A 16,763-nucleotide genomic window follows, 5' to 3' on the forward strand; every position below is an offset into this window, starting at 1 on the left:
GGCATAGGCCAAGCGTTTTTATTTCGATTCTATGAAGGGCTATTTGCCCATGACTCAGTTGACGTAGCAAATTTTAAAACAACCTTCTTGGAACGCATGCCGCGGCTCTCCGAAGAAAGAAAAGCAACTCTCGAAGCAGCGATATCAATAGCAGAAATGATGCGTGGAATCAAACATGATGCGTGGAATATTTCATGTATTTTGTTTGTGTTTGTGTTCCTGATAAGTTGTAGGAGTAGGCGAAAATGTCGAGAACTGGCAATAAAAAAGAAAAAAAAAGCTCATTGGTCTAGGGGTATTATTCTCGCTTCTGGTGCGAGAAGTCCCGGGTACCAATGCCGGATGACCTCACTTTTTATTTTTCTTTCCGCATCAGGATTACTTCGAAGTCCAGTGCTAAATTATGCTAACTTGCATTACTTGAACAGTGTAGGTCTTCCGGGAAACTGCAACGAGCTCTCACTCGCGAAGAAACAAAAATATTAATCGGCTCTCTCACTCATCTCCTCACTTGTGTTGCACATGCCCTTCAGCCACCACAAGCCGTATTTGCGACAGCTAGGCTCGGTAATCTATCGGCGTGATTCTCGCTAAGGTACACATAGACCCCTCCTTAAAATCCCGAACGACGCCACTCACTGATTGTTTCCTCGAGCATAAGTATCACTACAGAGCAGAGTGCAAATGCATCGTAATTTACTTTATTTGAGCAGCGAATTTCCCACTGGAAACTGTAACGAGCGCCCGGTGACGAGGAAAGAAAATAATATTCCGCTTTTTTAGAATCGCCTGTCTGATGCTGTTGCACTCCCTTAGAAGCCATCGAAAACACTTTCCGTGAACATTCAGCTCGTTGGTCTAGGGGTATCATTTTGCTTCCTGCTCTCGAGATAAACGGCTCGCGGGATCATGGGCTCCAATAGAGTGGCGTATGCGGCTGTTAGCCGCGGCAACAGGCTTTCGACGAAGGAAGATAAGGATTTCCAGATTATTTTGCCTCGGCTACCTACAGGACGTATCGTTTAAAACGCAGTTTCTTTTTGCACGGCGACGCTCGTGTTCGCCCGTTTCGTGTAGCGAATTTTCGAGACGCACTTCAAGCTATTGGTAGACTCTCTCGCGTCGTCCTTGGAGCGTACCATATCAACCATATATGGGCGGGGATGATGAAGACAGCCGAGGCTGCCCAAAATCTGGCAGCACTGAAGGAGCTGCAGGTAAAGGGGCGTCGCTGCCTGGTGATCGACACTAAGGAGGAACAGGTGAAGCTTCATCTCCACTGGCTTCTGCATGGGGTGGAAAACGACGAGGTAAAATCCGCGCTGTCCTCCTTTGGCAAAATAACGGAAGTAACCCGGGAGTGCGTGCGAGTGGATAACAACGAAGGTCAACGCACAGCCCAATAATTCCAAACGATACGATCACCGAGCACCACCTACCAAGGCGTCAAGTCAACTATATAACAGAGCCACAGTGGCATCGACCCGAGAACTGCTGGCCTGACGCGATGCTGCAAGTCGCAGGAAAGAATCGACCGTGTGGCAACATAAAAGATCGAGGTAAAGTCCATGCGGTCCACCTGTTACGGTTCAACCATGACACTAAACCTTAAGAAGCACCTTTGTCTAGGCACTTTAAAAGTTCACGGTTTCGCGAGCAGGAGACGCCAGTACCAATTAAGCCGGCTTTTTCAAGAAAATGATTTAGATATTGTCGCCGTGGAAGAGACAAAGGTGGAAGGCCAGGAACAGACGGGCCACATGGTGCAGCCATTTAGAGCACTGTATATGGTCTGCCTGTGTCATGCAATTGGCACTTCTGGAGGCTGCACACTCTTTATTCGTCACAGTGCTGGTATTGTAGAGGAACGAGTTATTATATGTGAAACTGGCCGATTTGTCATACTTGAATGTTCTTTTGCCGGCTTTAGATGGTTCGCATTTTGTGCGTGTATGCGCCAAATGACGAATGTACACGTAGAATTTTTTTCAACAGCTACAAGAATAACTGAAGTGCGAGCGATACCTAATTTCGATGGGGGATATTAATTGTGTGTGCAGACCGAGCTAAACAACTGAAACAAAGGGATTCGAGCGCACAGTTTTAAATGTACTTGTGAATGATTATGAATTGGAAGATGTTGGTATTTTCTTATCGACGGGGAAAGCTTCCGTTTATACGCACTATCAAGGAGAAAGTCATGCGCGATTAGATAGAGCTTATACTGCAATGCAGCTCGTGCCATTGTGTCAAAGGTACGAGAGTAAACATGTGTCTTTTTCTGATCATAGTCTAGTAACGTTTGATTTAGGACAAAAACAAAAAGAATCAAAATTTAATTGGGATCTCTGTAAGTTTAATACCAAACTGCTTCATGATGAAACTTTTCTGAGAGATGTAAGTGAAATGATCAATTCCTCTATGACACCGCAGACTAATCACTGTAATGAACCATGGGAAACTATCAAAACTGATGTTAAGATAAAAGCGATAGAAAAGGCAACTGCACTGCGCCACAAAGAAAAACAAGAAAAAATAGAATTAACTAGCGAACTTGAATTTCTCATGTCTACAGAGTGTCAGAATGCTGAATCTTGCGTGACGCAAATGAAAGAAACCAAAAGTAAACTCGAACTTATCGACCAAGAACGATACGAGGGAACTATGGTACGAGCGCGAGCGGAACGATTGTGGAATGGTGAAACGCCCACTAAACGGGCGCTAAGTGACGAAAAGGGATACCCGACAAAGATGAAATACAAGCAATAATAAATCAAAACGAGGAAACCTCCGAACCCACAATGATAGAGCGAGCATTCGTAGATTATTATCGTGAACTGCTTGGGAAGAATTAAAAATAATACAAGGGTTTGAGCGAGATTTTCTTCATCTTATGCCTCGTTTAGAAGATGACATTAAAGCAAACCTTGAATTTCCAATCACATTGCGAGAAATTGAAGACGATAGATGGACTTGGTGCAGGAAAAGCTGCCGGGCCTGATGGTTTAGGTGCCCCCTTTTACACGGCTTTCAAATTTCAGCTCAGCCAATTATTGCATAATGTTTTCAAGCAAATGTATGCAACACAGCAAATGCCGCCATCATTCCGAACCGCTCCTATAGTGCTAATCCCTAAATGCGAGGATCCGGTTAAACTGTTGTCAGTAAAATGTTATCGACCAATAAGCCTCACAAACTGTGATCACAAAATATTCACGAAAGTATTAGCAAAGAGATTTCAAAGTGTTGTAACAAAACTAGTGGGACAGTATCAAACATGTGGAATCAAGGGCAGAACAGTTTCCACCAATACACTTGTAGCTCGTTGTGTTCTTCACTGCTGTGATGCTTTCTCAAGTCGGGTTGTAGTGTTGCAACTGGATTTGGAGAAAGCGTTTGACAATGTGTCACATGAAATACTATGTTCAAAATTAGAATATGTTAATGTCGGCGGAGTGATATTAGAAGGTGTAAAAATGTCCTACTCAGAGTGCAGCACACGCATCATTATAAACAAGAAGTGAACCAATCCAGCTTCTCTCCAGTGTGAGGCAGGGATGCGCAATTTCATCATTACTTTTTGACATTTACCTAGAAACTTTCTGCTTGAGTTTAATTATTAGCCAAAGTGTACGCGATTTTATGCTTGAAACGAGAGAACTCAAGGTGTTTGCATACGCTGATGACATTGCTGTCATTTGCCAAGATCAAGAAAGCATAAAAGAGGTGGTTAGGTTGACTGGTGAATTTTGCAAGGAATCTGGCTGTAAGATCAATTGGGAGAAGGCAGTAGGTTTCTGGCATGGAGAGCGGAGCGAAAAGCGTGATTTGTTCGATGGCATACAATGGACAGCGACGCCCATAACGTACTTAGGTGTCCCACTACAATGTTATGACGACACCGAACAATATTGTTACGAGGGAAAAGAACGCGTGAAAGAGAAGGTACACGGATAGCAAAGTCGAAATCTGTCAATGTTTGCCTGTGCAACTACTTGTAACCTATTCTTAGTCGCCAAGTTATGTTATGTTATGCAAGCATTGTTCATGTCGCGTACTAATCTACAAAAGATTCATAGAGTCTTTGTAGTGTTTATTTGGGGAGGAAGTTGGGAGCGAACTAGTCGAACCAACCTGTTTTTGTGTGTCAGAAAAGGTGGGCTTGGCCTGTCGCATCTCGTTATCAGACAAATTGTGTCACGTTTTATAAATTTAAGAGATCAATGTGACCCATTTTTGCGCGCAGTTATGCAAGTTTGCTTAGACAATGCACTACATGTATTCATCGTTTCTACAAATAAGACTGCGATGCATCGTATAAAAGGTTATGGCGCGAAGTTGTTGTTGCGTTTCGCATGCTTAGGGTAAGATTTTCCTTAGGATACTTGACTACGGTAAAAAAGAAAAAGCTCTACAAGGATTTACTCGATGTTATGCTACCTCTGCCAGTGTACAGAGCCATATACACTGGAGGCTGTGGACGTGACGTCTTGAAACGGGTTAAAGGAATGCTGATACGGCCGCATGTAAAAACCTTTTTTTCAAGCTCCATACAAACACTTTACCTGTAAACATATGGCTACAAGATAAACGAATCATTATACCGTGGACAGTCAACTGCATATTATGTCAAAAATCACGGACAATAGACCATATATTTATTGAATGCTGGGATCCCATATTTCACTCGGACATCCTTCAGCGAACTATCAAAAAGGACTTCCCAATTACACCACATGGAATCCGATATTTACCAGTTGAGAATCACGGCAACATTCCCTACGACTTGATAATGCTACTCAGCCTTCATAGTATATGGAAAACTAGAATGTCGGTAAGACATGCCGACACTAACGCTCGGCCTGTAATGGAAAATTTTATTGAACATGTAGCCTAAAAGTGAGAGCTTTAAGGCTTCCAGCCAGAACCACCTCATTGGGTAACAGTCTTTGATGATTTGATCGCTTTCAAAAGGTTTAGAAATTCTTTTTCATGATGTTTTCTGTATTATGTAAACAGGCAATAACAAAAAAAAAAAAATCGGCTCGTTGGTCTAGGGGTAAAATTGTCCCTTCAGGTACGAGAGGTCCAGTGTTCAAATCCCGGACGAGCTCATCTTTTGCTTTTTCCTTCCGCATCAGTATTACTTCAGATTCCAGCGCTAAATTATCCTAACTTGCGTGACTCGAAAAGCATAGGTCTTCCTAGAAACTGCAACGACCTCTCACTCACGAAGAAACGAAAATATGAATCGGCTCTCTCACTCATTTCTTCATTTGTGTGGCACATGCCCTTCAGCCGCCAGAAGCATTATTTGCGACAGCTCGGCTCGGTAATCTATCGGCGTGATTGTCGCTAAGGTGCACATAGACCCCTCCTTCAAATCCCGGAGGAGGCCACTCATTGATTGTTTCCTCGAGCGTAAGTATTACTACAGCGAAGAGCGCAAAGGCATCGTATTGTACTTTATTTGAGCAGCGAATTTCTTACTGAAAACTGCAATGAGCACCCAGTGACGAGGAAAGAAAATAATATTCCGCTTTTCAGAAGCGCCTGTCCAATTTTGTTGCACTCCCTCAAAAACCATCGAAAACGCCCTCCTTCAACGTTCGGCTCGTTGGTCGAGGGGTATGATTCTTGCTTCGGGTGCGAGAGGTCCCGGGTTCAAATCCCGGACGAGCCCATTTTTTGTTCTTTTTTCCTTCTGCATGAGTATTACTTCAAATTCCAGGGCTAAATTATCATAACTCGCGTTACGTGAACAGCGTAGGTTTCCCTCAAAATTGCAACGAGCTCTCACTCAAGAAAAAACGAAAATAATAATTGGCTCTCTCAGTCATCTCCTCACTTGTGTTGCACAGGCACTTCAGCCACCACAAGCAGTCTCTGCGATAGCTCGACTCGTTAATCTATTGGTATCATTCTGGCTAAGGTGCGCAGAGACCCCTGGTTCAAATCGCGGAGGAGGCCACTTATTCATTCTTTCCTCAAGCATAAGTATCACTACAGAGAAGACTGCTAATGCATCACAATTTATTTTATGTGATCAGCGAATTTCCCACTGGAAACTGTAACGAGCACCCAGTGACGTGGACAGAAAATAACATTCCGCTTTTCTGAAGCACCTTTCCGATTTTGTTGTGCTCCCTTAGAAGCCGTCGAAAACGCTGTCTGTGAACGTTCGGCTCGTTGGTCTAGGGGTATGATTCTCGCTTCGGGTGCGAGAGGTCCCGGGTTCAATTCCCGGACGAGCCCAGTTTTTGCTTTTTCCTTTCGCATCAGTATTACTTCAGAGTCTAACGCTGAATTATCCTAACTTGCATTACTTGAACAGCGTAGGCCTTCCTCGAAACTGCAACGAGCTCTCACTCGCGAAGAAACGAAAATAATAATCTGCTCTCTCAGTTATCTCCTCACATGTCTTGCAGAGGCACTTCAGCCAACACAAGCAGTCTCTGCGACAGCTCGACTCGTTAATCCATTGGCATGATTCTCGCTAAGGTACGCAGAGACGCCTCGTTCAAATCGCGGAGGAGGCCACTGATTGTTTCCTCGAGCTTAATTATCACTGCAGAGAAGAGCGCAAAGGCATCTCAATTTACTTTACTTTAGCAACAAATTTCCCACTGGAAACTGTAGCGAACACCCTGGGACGAGGAAAGAAAATAATGTTCCGCTTTTTGTAGCGCCTGTCCGATTTTGTTGCACTCCTTTAGAAGCCATAGAAAACGCTATCCGTGAACGTTCGGCTCGTTGGTCTAGGGGCATGGGATTCCACTTCCGGCCACCGCAGTGAACGGACGCGGAATGCCTTGCTCCGTAGGGGCGGTTACAGCGGCCCTCGGTCGTGGCACCAGGTGTACGGATAAGCCTTACCCGGATTATCAAGTTGTTTTGCCTCATCTGCCTTTAGGTAAATCACTTTTGCACACAGTATTTTTGCACGCGGACGTTAAAACCAGGCCGTATCGGTTCGAGCACTTTCGAGATGCGCTCGTGCGTCTTCCACTGCTGCCGGATGTCGTGGCCCTTGGCGCCTTCCAAATGAATCATGTATGGGCGGTGACCTTCCGTGATGAAGCTTCGAAGAAAAAGATGCTTGCGGCAGAAGCTTTCAACGTGAAAGACCAGCCCTGCGTCGTTTATGATCCCTGCAACCAAGGCATCAGACTGAATCTTTATTGGCTGTTGCATTTCGTTCACGACGACGAAGTTCGAGCAGCGTTAGCCCCTTACGGAAAGGTTACAGATATCAACCGAGAAAAGTGGCGAGTACAGAGATGTAATGATAAGGGGTCCACCACCCGTTTGGTGAGACTCTTGCCAAAAACCGGAATTACAGTTGAAGACTTGCTTCATCAGGTGTGCGTCGCGGAAAACTTAGCGCTCGAACATGTGCCAGGAAGACCCCCGTTATGTCTCTCGTGCAATGGAACTGGACATATCAGGCGCGAGTGTCGCATACCACGCTGTTCACTCTGCCGACGATTCGGGACGAAGATCAAGACTGTGTGCGATCCTATGCAGCGGTAACAAGCCCAGTTAAAGGCGACAAGATGGCTGAACACATAATGGACCATGCTGACGCCGATGCACCATCCCGAGCAACGACCGAAGAACCGGCGGCAGACAGCACACCCTCTAAAGCGTCTCCACTTCCGGAAAACTCCACTGGGCCCGGCGGCAGCCAATCTGGCGAGGCAAAGAGCGTGCTGGTTGGGAAGCCGACTAACGACCAAAGTGTCTATAAGAGAAAGGACGCCCTTTTAGTACGCACATCGGAGACGACCGCGAAAGAGGGGACCGAAGGCATTGATGATGTTGAAATGACAGCAGCCGCTAAAGCAGCTGTAAAGAGGCCTCACGAGACCTCCGACGGATCTGAAGGTTCACCCGAGCCATCGAGCAGCGCCGAGCCGTCGCCGAAGACGGCTATAACGAGGCGACTGGGCCTCAAACCGAAGCCGAAAAAGTGGAGGACGCTTAAGCTTCGCCTTCAAGATTGGAATGCTACAGCGTTCCCGTCGACTCGCCAAGGGTTGTAAGACAATGTGCTACGGCGCAGCGATCACTTACGAGGCGCCCCGCATCGGACTTTGCACCCATCAATCATGCGGGGAGCGTCGAGCAACGCAGCGTTCGGCGCGGCAACGAAACGTGCGCTTGAGCAAGCGGAACGAATCAAAGAACTCGGTATCTCGGAGAGGGAAACGATCTACGCGAGCCAAACGTCGTGATCGGCACGGACAGCTGGGCCGCGGCACGCCTCGTACCAGTCCCCGCAGAGCCCCAATGCGCGCGTGGCGCGCCAGCAGTCGGGGCAGAGCCGTACATTGCGAGAAGGGGGTCTTCTGTGTTTGCCGCAAGATGGCTCTGCGTGTGCGGAAAGCGCAGAAGAAATGTAGCGGAAACGTACTTCGCTACGCGTTTAACGGCGACTTCTGTAATTTACATGCTCATAATTACCGATATACACAGCAGTATAACATTCTACACTGTAAAATAATTTACACCCATAAGGGTTTTTTTGAGTGTCTATAACTAACCCCCTAGCACCCTAGAAAAAGCTGGGTTTTATAGGCAATTACACCCTTATGATGGTTATTTTATATTCCAATAACACCCTATCCCTTGAGGGTGTTTTGAACAACATATTACCCTTCGACCCATGGGGTGTAAGGGTGTGTTCGGGAATATATTACCCCTTCACCTATCGGGTGTAATGAGCAATATAACAGCCCTTGCTATAAGGGTGTTGAAGTACAGCATGTTGAAGCGGGTACATATGCACTTCATTGTTTGTTTCGTAAGTCTACAGTCAGGCTAGCACACAAAAATGTTATGTACAGTGTGCATACAATAGGTAATGTGTTTCCAAATGCATGGCATAGCAACTTTGAAGAAAACACATAATCACGTGTGAGTGTTCTGCGTGAAATAGTACATTTACCACAGATACAGGAAGAGTGACTGCATGGAGGGTCATTTATTCTAGCCGCCTGTACAATATTTAGAGCTTGCACTACGCCTAGTATGTGGTGACAAGTCTTGTGGTCGTTCTACACTGAAGGACAGTCTTATTCAAACCAATGTTCCAGTGCACAGGCGAGGCTGGTGATGACTTTGTGTAGCTCCATTCCAATGTCCTAAGGCGAGCTATCATAGATGAAGCCATTTCTTCATTGATCGCTGCAGCCATCTGCTTGTTTTCTACCTGCAAAATGATTTGTTGCAATTTAATGTCAGGAAAAGTACACGAAACATGACAAGCAGCGCTTCCCTGCATCATTCACTTTAATATTTCAAGATCACATGAAGACCAGGATAAAGAAAACAAGCACAGATGGTGCTTACTTCCAAGAAATCGTTATTTCGAAAGAATAAGGCATTTATTCTGCCAAATCATGAATGTGGGAGAGAGAGGCTACACAATTATATGAGGGCAATTCAGAAATTACTGTCTCCAAGCCCACTACTTTGCCAATATTACTGCAAACATTTTGAACTCTTTATCATTGATGCACTTATGTTTATGCTATCGAATGTCGCCTCACCTTCCTATCTCTTCTCGTTCCAGAGTAATCAAGCAATTCATGGCATCCAGTGGTGACGTCTAGTTGAAACAGCAGGCTGTAATTGAATTCTGACTGCGGAAGGTTGTGCGCATATCAACATTCATCGCCATCTGACTGCAGTTTACGGGGATGCCTGTGTTGACGTCAGCACTGTGCAGAGGTGGGCAAGGACTGTGAAAGACCAAAATCCTGCCGCATCAAATCTCCAGGATCAGCACCGAAATGGACGGCCCACAATGGCTTCTGATGAAGGTCATGAACATCAGGCAGATAAGTTGACTCAGGGCAATCGCAGGATCAAGCAACACCAGATTGCAATAACACTCGCCATTTCCATTGGCTCAGTGAACCACATCATTAAAGACTTGCGTTACAAGAAGACTTGCGCTTGTTGGGTGCCACGGCAACTGAAGACTGACATGAAAAAGTTGAAGCATAGCCAACAAGTTAAAATCTTCTTGTAACCCAGGAGTTTCTTAATTATCTGATTCACTGAACCAATGGAAATGGCGAGTGTTTTTGCAATCTGGTGTTGCTTGATCCTGCGATTGACCCGATTCAACTCGTCTGTCTGATGTTGATGATCCTCATCAGAAGCCGTTGCAGGCCGTCCAGTTCGGTGCTGATCCTGGACGTTTGATGCGGCTGGATTTTGATGTTTCACAGTCCTTGCCCACCTCCACACAATGCTGACTTCAACACAGGCATCCCCGTAAACTGCTTTCAGACGGCAATGAATGTTGAAGGGCGTAGAACCTTCCGCAGTGAGAAATTCAATTACAGCCCGCTGTTTCAAGCGGACATCACCACTAGATGCCATGCATTGATCGATTACTTTGGAACGCGAAGAGATAGGAAGATGGGGCAAGTGACATTCTATAGCATAAACATCAGTGCATTAATGATAAGGAGCCAAAATGCTTGCAGTACTACAGTTTGCAGTAGTGTGTTTGGAGGCATTATTTCCTTAACCGCCCTCATATTACAGCAATAACGCTGGGCAGTTTGTTTTCGTGTGTGACATCTGACCCAAAACTACCATTTGGAATGTGCACAAATAAAGATGCTCGTGTTGAGTCCAATAAATTGCTTACAAATATATCAATCCTTTCTTATGCAATAAGTTTACAATGAGAAGCCACATCATCTCACTGCAACTTTTCCCTACAAGCAAGTTATATTGAAAATAAGGTGCAGCCATATGCTTCGCTAAGCATTGCAGGGTAACCATCAAGATGTACTTTGACATTAATGCCTTGTTCCCAAAACCAATAGGGTAAATGCCAACCATTATTTCACAGGAGGTGGTGGCCACAAGGCAAAAACAAATTCGCAGGGTTTACGTGCCCTAACAATGACCTTACATTCATCGGTTAATACAACACATGGCATTGTTGTTTTGCCTGCCTCCTCAGGAATATACATTATTTATAGGAGTAGAAATCAGCATTTGCACAGAAGCTTGCTCCTTTAACAAGAGACACAAATGATGCTGTTCTTCAGATTTTCCAGGCAAACAATGCAAGCATCACTATACTCACTATCACAAACAATGCAAGCATCACTATACTAAGCATCACTAAGCTGACCTTTATTTTTTTCTTAATCTATGACCTACACAGTGGCTGGTAACAACCCCTCTCTCAGAACTATTTGGCATCTCTACTAGAAGCCCTACCTACACCTTTTAACATCATCTTAGACATCTCCACTAAGCAAGCACACAATCCTTCTGGTATTTTTATTACAGAGGTTTTCACTAAAGATCTTCCAAGCAAGAACTCTTTAGCATCAGATCATTTAGATGCTTTGAACTGGAACAACACAGTGAATGCATCATGCTTAACAGAAGTTTAGCTATTTTAATCAAAGCACTGTTAAAGCCTTTCATGTATGAAGTTTGTCATCTGCTTTCGCTTGATCTTGCTGGTTATCTGATTGTGAGTTACACTAAGATCAAACATTCTAATGGCCAACCTCTTTCATTTGTGAAGCGCAGAAAACTTTAGTGCACTTGTCGGTGTTGTTACGGCATTCTTAAATGTGATGATTAGGCTGCTGGCTGTTTAGCACTGTAGTAACATTGTACAGGGTGATCATATTGAAGTTTTATGGAATTTTTAAAAATTTCCTGTGGCAGATGGAATAATTCTTGTCCTTGAGCTAGATTATTTGAAGAGGTGGACATCACTAGCATAAGAAATCGAAACACATGTTCGACTAACTAAAAAAATTCACTATTCACTTCGTAACTAATTATTTTACTGCGCATATTGCAATTTACGAATTGTAGCCAGTGAGCTTGGAAGACGTGTGCACTTGAACTTCCAGGATGACACAAGTTTAGGAATAATTCCCTGATAAAGAACACTACACAAGGGTGTTCCAGTTACTTTTGTGCATCATTGCATAAAAGCACATTTTGTTAAAAAAGTAAGTGGAACAACAGTGCATTTTTATGGCAAGTTTGATGGTACATATCTCCAAACTGGCGTCATTCTGGAAATCAATTCCAAAGTGGATGCATCTTGTAATCTCACTGGCTATGATTCGTAAATTACAATATGTGCTTCATATATGTGGTGGCACTGGCAAACAATCCTAAAGTTCTACTAGGAAACATAAATACCGAAGCAAGTGGATGGGGAAGGCACCTGTTGTAGTTCAATTGGTAAAGCATCGCACGCGTAATGCGAAGACGTGGGTTCGTTCCCCACCTGTGGCAAGTTGTTTTTTCATCCACTTTCATTTTGAGTAATTTATAATTTCTTTATTTCATTTACTAATCACAAGTAATTTACCCTAAGTTGTCCTTGGTGTTAGTGTTTGCTGGCTTCTTAGGATAAGATTAATAAACATCGGCCCCTCGGTTAAGCCACTTTCTTTTTGTTTATATGTGCCATGAAGTAATCAACTGAAAACCTAATTAATAGATTTTCGTTAATTAGTTGAACATGTGTTTCGATTTCTCGTGCAAGATATGTCTGCCTGTTTGAATATTCCTGCTCAAGGACTAGAATTATGCTATATGCAACAGGTTATACTTAAAAATTCCACAAAACTTTTCGTTTCGTACATTGAAAATGGCAACAAGTAAGAGAAGAGCAAGTTTTTCGTCCTGAATTTGTGAAGAGCACTCGGATCGCGCAGTGTTTACCACAGAAGGCAAGGATTCAGTGGAGCCTTCACTCAGTTGCGGCAGTAGTGGGTCACAATGAACTCGCTGCCCGTCGCCGGACTCCTCAACCGAAGTTCGGTAGCTGGACGGGACAGCATCGTCTAGGCGGCGTCGCTTATTCGGTCCACCAGCCAGTTACGGATGCAACGCAGGCAGAGGCGGACGACAACGCGACCCCTGCTAGCGCCCGCGCCGAATCCGTCTCGGCACCGGTCAAGAGATCCCTGCAGCACGAGGAGAAAGTCGACGGAAAGGCCGGCGGTGACTCCGAGGCACCACCCGCTAAGACGCTACCTGGAAGGCGCTCCACCCTCAAGCCTAAGCCGAACCTGGAGACTGACCGTAGGCTTACCCCGAAGCCGACCAAAGAGGAACCCGGGCGACGCCCACCGGATGGCCACGGAGGCGTCTAGCGGTCAGCTAGACGTTAAGGTGAGCACCATGCTCCGGGCCTTCTCCCCTCCGGTTTTCACCAATAATGGCTACCAACCCGTCGCTTAGCCTCGGCACGCTAAACGTTCGAGGTCTGGCCGCCAAAAGGAAACAGAGTCAGGTTTACAGACTACTAGTGGACCACGACCTCGACGTTTTAGCCGTGCAAGAAACCAAGGTAGACGGCGAGGAGGAGACCGGGAGCATGGTGCAAAGGTTCACGTATAACTACTATACGGTAGTGAGCCACGCCTTAGCGACTTCGGCAGGGTGTGTGCTGTTCGTGAGGAAGCTCCCTGGTCTTGCCATAGATGGTTACTTCTCCTGTACTTCTGGTCGACTGGTCTTTTGTGACTTCAGCTATTGTAATGTCCAATGGCGCGTGTTTTGCATTTATGCGCCCAATACTGTGCAAGAGAGGGCAAATTTCTTTTTGAGTTTAAAGCATCATTTACATGTGCAAAAAATGATAGCCTGTGTAGGCCACTTCAACTGCGTATTGAAAGCTGAGGATAGGTCTACGCGTCGCGTGGTTTGTGACAAAAGTAGTGATATCCTGGCGCAGATTACACACGAATTCGAATTAGAAGATATCGCAGAATGTTTTCGCGGTCACGGACACGTCAGCTACACTCACTTTCAGGGCACAAGTCACGCACGCTTAGACCGTATCTATATTTCATATGATTTAGTTGCAAAATGCCAGTGCTACAAGTTACGGCCATATCATATTCTGACCACTGCCTGGTAAAATGCACGGTGGGCAGGAAGAAAGAACGAAACAAGTTCGTCTGGGAACTGTGGAAATTGAATACAGAGCTGTTACAGGATGAAACTTTTAACGAAAATGTAGTGGCTGCTCTGAATTCTTTTGGAGCAGACAGTTCTACGAAATTTGGTGAGGAATGGGAGTTGCTGAAGCAAAGCATTAAATTGAAGGCAATCGAAAGAAGTAGCGTACTGCGATATGAACAAAAGGCCAGAGAAAAGGATTTAACAACATTGCTAGAAAAATTTGCGAAGCCTGAATGCATGCAACCTGGCGCCTATCAACAAGATATGCGCGCCGTTAAGAAGAAGCTCGAGGTATTCGACGAAGATCGCTTCCGAGGTGCGCTAGCGCGCTCCAGAGCAGAAAGGCTATCATGCGGGGAAACGCCAACGAAAAGAGCACTGGGGCTAGAAAAAAAGCACTCGAGACGTAAGCAGATTGAGGCTATCGAATATGAAGGGGTGGTATTAACGGATAACAATGATATAGGGCGTGCTTTCTTTGAGCATTACAAAGAACGTTTTGCATTCAGGCCTGTCAACATGCACGATTTCAAGAAATTATTTTTGCAACGAATCCCACAGCTGTCGAGTGAGGTTAAAGAAACCTTAGAACGACCATTAACAGAACATGAAGTGATGAAAGCCATCGAAGACCTGAATCCTGGGAAGTCGCCAGGTCCAGACGGTCTTTGTGCCGCTTGGTACAAATCGTTCAAAAGCCACCTAGCTCCTATCTTAACAGCAGTTTTCAATGAAGCAGATGGACTGAAAATACTTCCACCATCCTTTGGCCAGTCCCATACAGTACTAATACCGAAAACAGAAGAGACCGAAAAGCTCAAGCAACTTTCCTCCTACAGACCCATAGCGCTTACTAACTGCGACTACAAAATATTGATGAAGATGTTGGCACGACGGGTCCAGTCAGTTATTCAGGAAGTAGTCGGCCCACACCAGACGTGTGGTATTCGTGGAAGAACCATTTTCACTAACATCCATAAAATGAAGTGTGTGCTGGAGTGTTGTGACGCCACGTGCGATGCAGTAGCCATCCTCCAGCTAGACTTGCAGAAGGCGTTTGATTGTGTTTCTCACGACATATTGCTTACCATCCTTGAACACGTTAATTTTGGCCACATAATCGCTGAAGGGGTGACCATGGCGTACCGGAGCTGCTATACCAGACTTATAATTAATCAGATGTTGGGGGCCCCCATTAACGTGAAGCGCTCCGTTCGCCAGGGTTGTCCACTCAGTCCACTCCTGTTTTGTGTCTACATAGAAACGCTATGTCTGGCCATCATTGAAAATGAATGTATTAAGGGGTTTAGTCTTCAATCAGCAGAAGTGAAGCTACTGGCATACGCTGACGGTGTGGCTGTGTGCTGTAAAGACAAACAAAGTGTATTGAATACTGTTAATATCGTCAAAAAGTTTGGTAACGTCACTAACAGCTACGTTAACTGGCAGAAATGTTAGGGGTTTTGGCATGGAAGATGGGCGTCTACACCAGACCACTTTTCGAACGTAAACTGGGTCACGACGCCAGTTAAGTACCTTGGAGCACCCCTTGATGCCTACAAGGACAGTAGCGAGTACTGGAAGGAGCGGACAAAAGAACTAAAAGAAAAAGCCGACCGATGGAACGCTACAGTGCACAACATGTTTCTCGTGTCAAAGATCTGGTACGTAATGCAGGTCCTACAGTGCTCTCGTATTAATGTGCAGAAACTGCACCGCGTGTTCGCGGTATTCGTGTGGGCATCGAGCTGGGAGCGATGCAGCCGAGATAATCTCTTCCGACGTGTGAAGGATGGTGGTCTGGGGTTGGCGCACCTTTTCTTGCGTCAACTGGTGAATAGATTCTCCTTCTTTCGAGATACAAACGACCCATTTCTGCGCACGGTGATCCAAATGAGGCTGTCAAGATCACTTCCCGAATTCGTTGTAGGTACGGAAATAATGCCAGGACCAGTCCGTGGTTTCTTTCGGGAAATAGTTCAGAGTGTTTCTTTTTTGCGTGTTCGTTTTTCAAGTGCATATTTGTGGAATATAAAACGGAAAAAGTTATATCGTGATTTATGTGACAGTGTTTTGCTGGTACCTATGTACAGAGCCCCGTACAGTGGAGGCCCAGGCCTAGATGTATTGAAAAGTGTGAAGAAGATGCCAGTTCAACCAGCCACTAAATCGTTCTTTTTTAAATTACACACCGGTACTCTACCTGTTAAAATCTTCCTTGAACAACATGGGTTCTACATGCCATGGGGAACCCACTGCCTTATATGTAAAAAAAACAGAAAGCATAGTTCACGTCTTCATCCACTGTTGGGAAGGGGTCTTTTTCTGGGACGTGTTACAAAGGACTCTAAAAAAGGAGCTACCTATAGATCCCCACGGAATCAGGTTTCTGCCAGTATATGACGACGAAGGTTTCCCGTACGACCTGATCATGCTTACGGGCCTCCACTGTTTATGGCGCGCAAGAATGGCGGGTTACCATTGTGACCCGGATGCCCGACCGGCGCGTCTGTACTTTTGTGAATCCATGCAACGGTATGTGGAAGTGATGAAGTTGCAACAGCCTGTTCCTGAGTGGCTGTCGAGGGTTGAACCCCTTACAGCACTAAAGGAATTTTAATCCGACAACGTCGTGCCACAGTAGCGGACGGCAGCGAATGTAAATATTACTGTTCTTTGTTCCGTTTGTGTATTCATCCCTTTTTGCTTCTTTGGTCTTTGTTTATATCATTTAGGAATTTGTGTTGTGATATGTCGAGGACTGGCAATAAAGAAAAAAAAAA

The 16,763-nt window shown here is 45.1% G+C and overlaps 2 non-coding genes across 2 annotated transcripts; both read left to right on the plus strand.

Annotated features, from left to right (window-relative positions):
- The first annotated feature begins 5,611 nt into the window (after positions 1 to 5,611).
- TRNAP-CGG (transfer RNA proline (anticodon CGG)) lies at positions 5,612 to 5,683 on the plus strand. The gene has a single exon. It is a non-coding gene; the product is annotated as a tRNA-Pro (tRNA).
- Positions 5,684 to 6,183: 500 nt separating this feature from the next.
- TRNAP-CGG (transfer RNA proline (anticodon CGG)) lies at positions 6,184 to 6,255 on the plus strand. Its single transcript has one exon. It is a non-coding gene; the product is annotated as a tRNA-Pro (tRNA).
- The last annotated feature ends 10,508 nt before the right edge of the window (positions 6,256 to 16,763 follow it).

Source organism: Dermacentor andersoni, chromosome 7 (genome assembly GCF_023375885.2).
Source record: "Dermacentor andersoni chromosome 7, qqDerAnde1_hic_scaffold, whole genome shotgun sequence".
NCBI lineage: Eukaryota > Metazoa > Arthropoda > Arachnida > Ixodida > Ixodidae > Dermacentor > Dermacentor andersoni.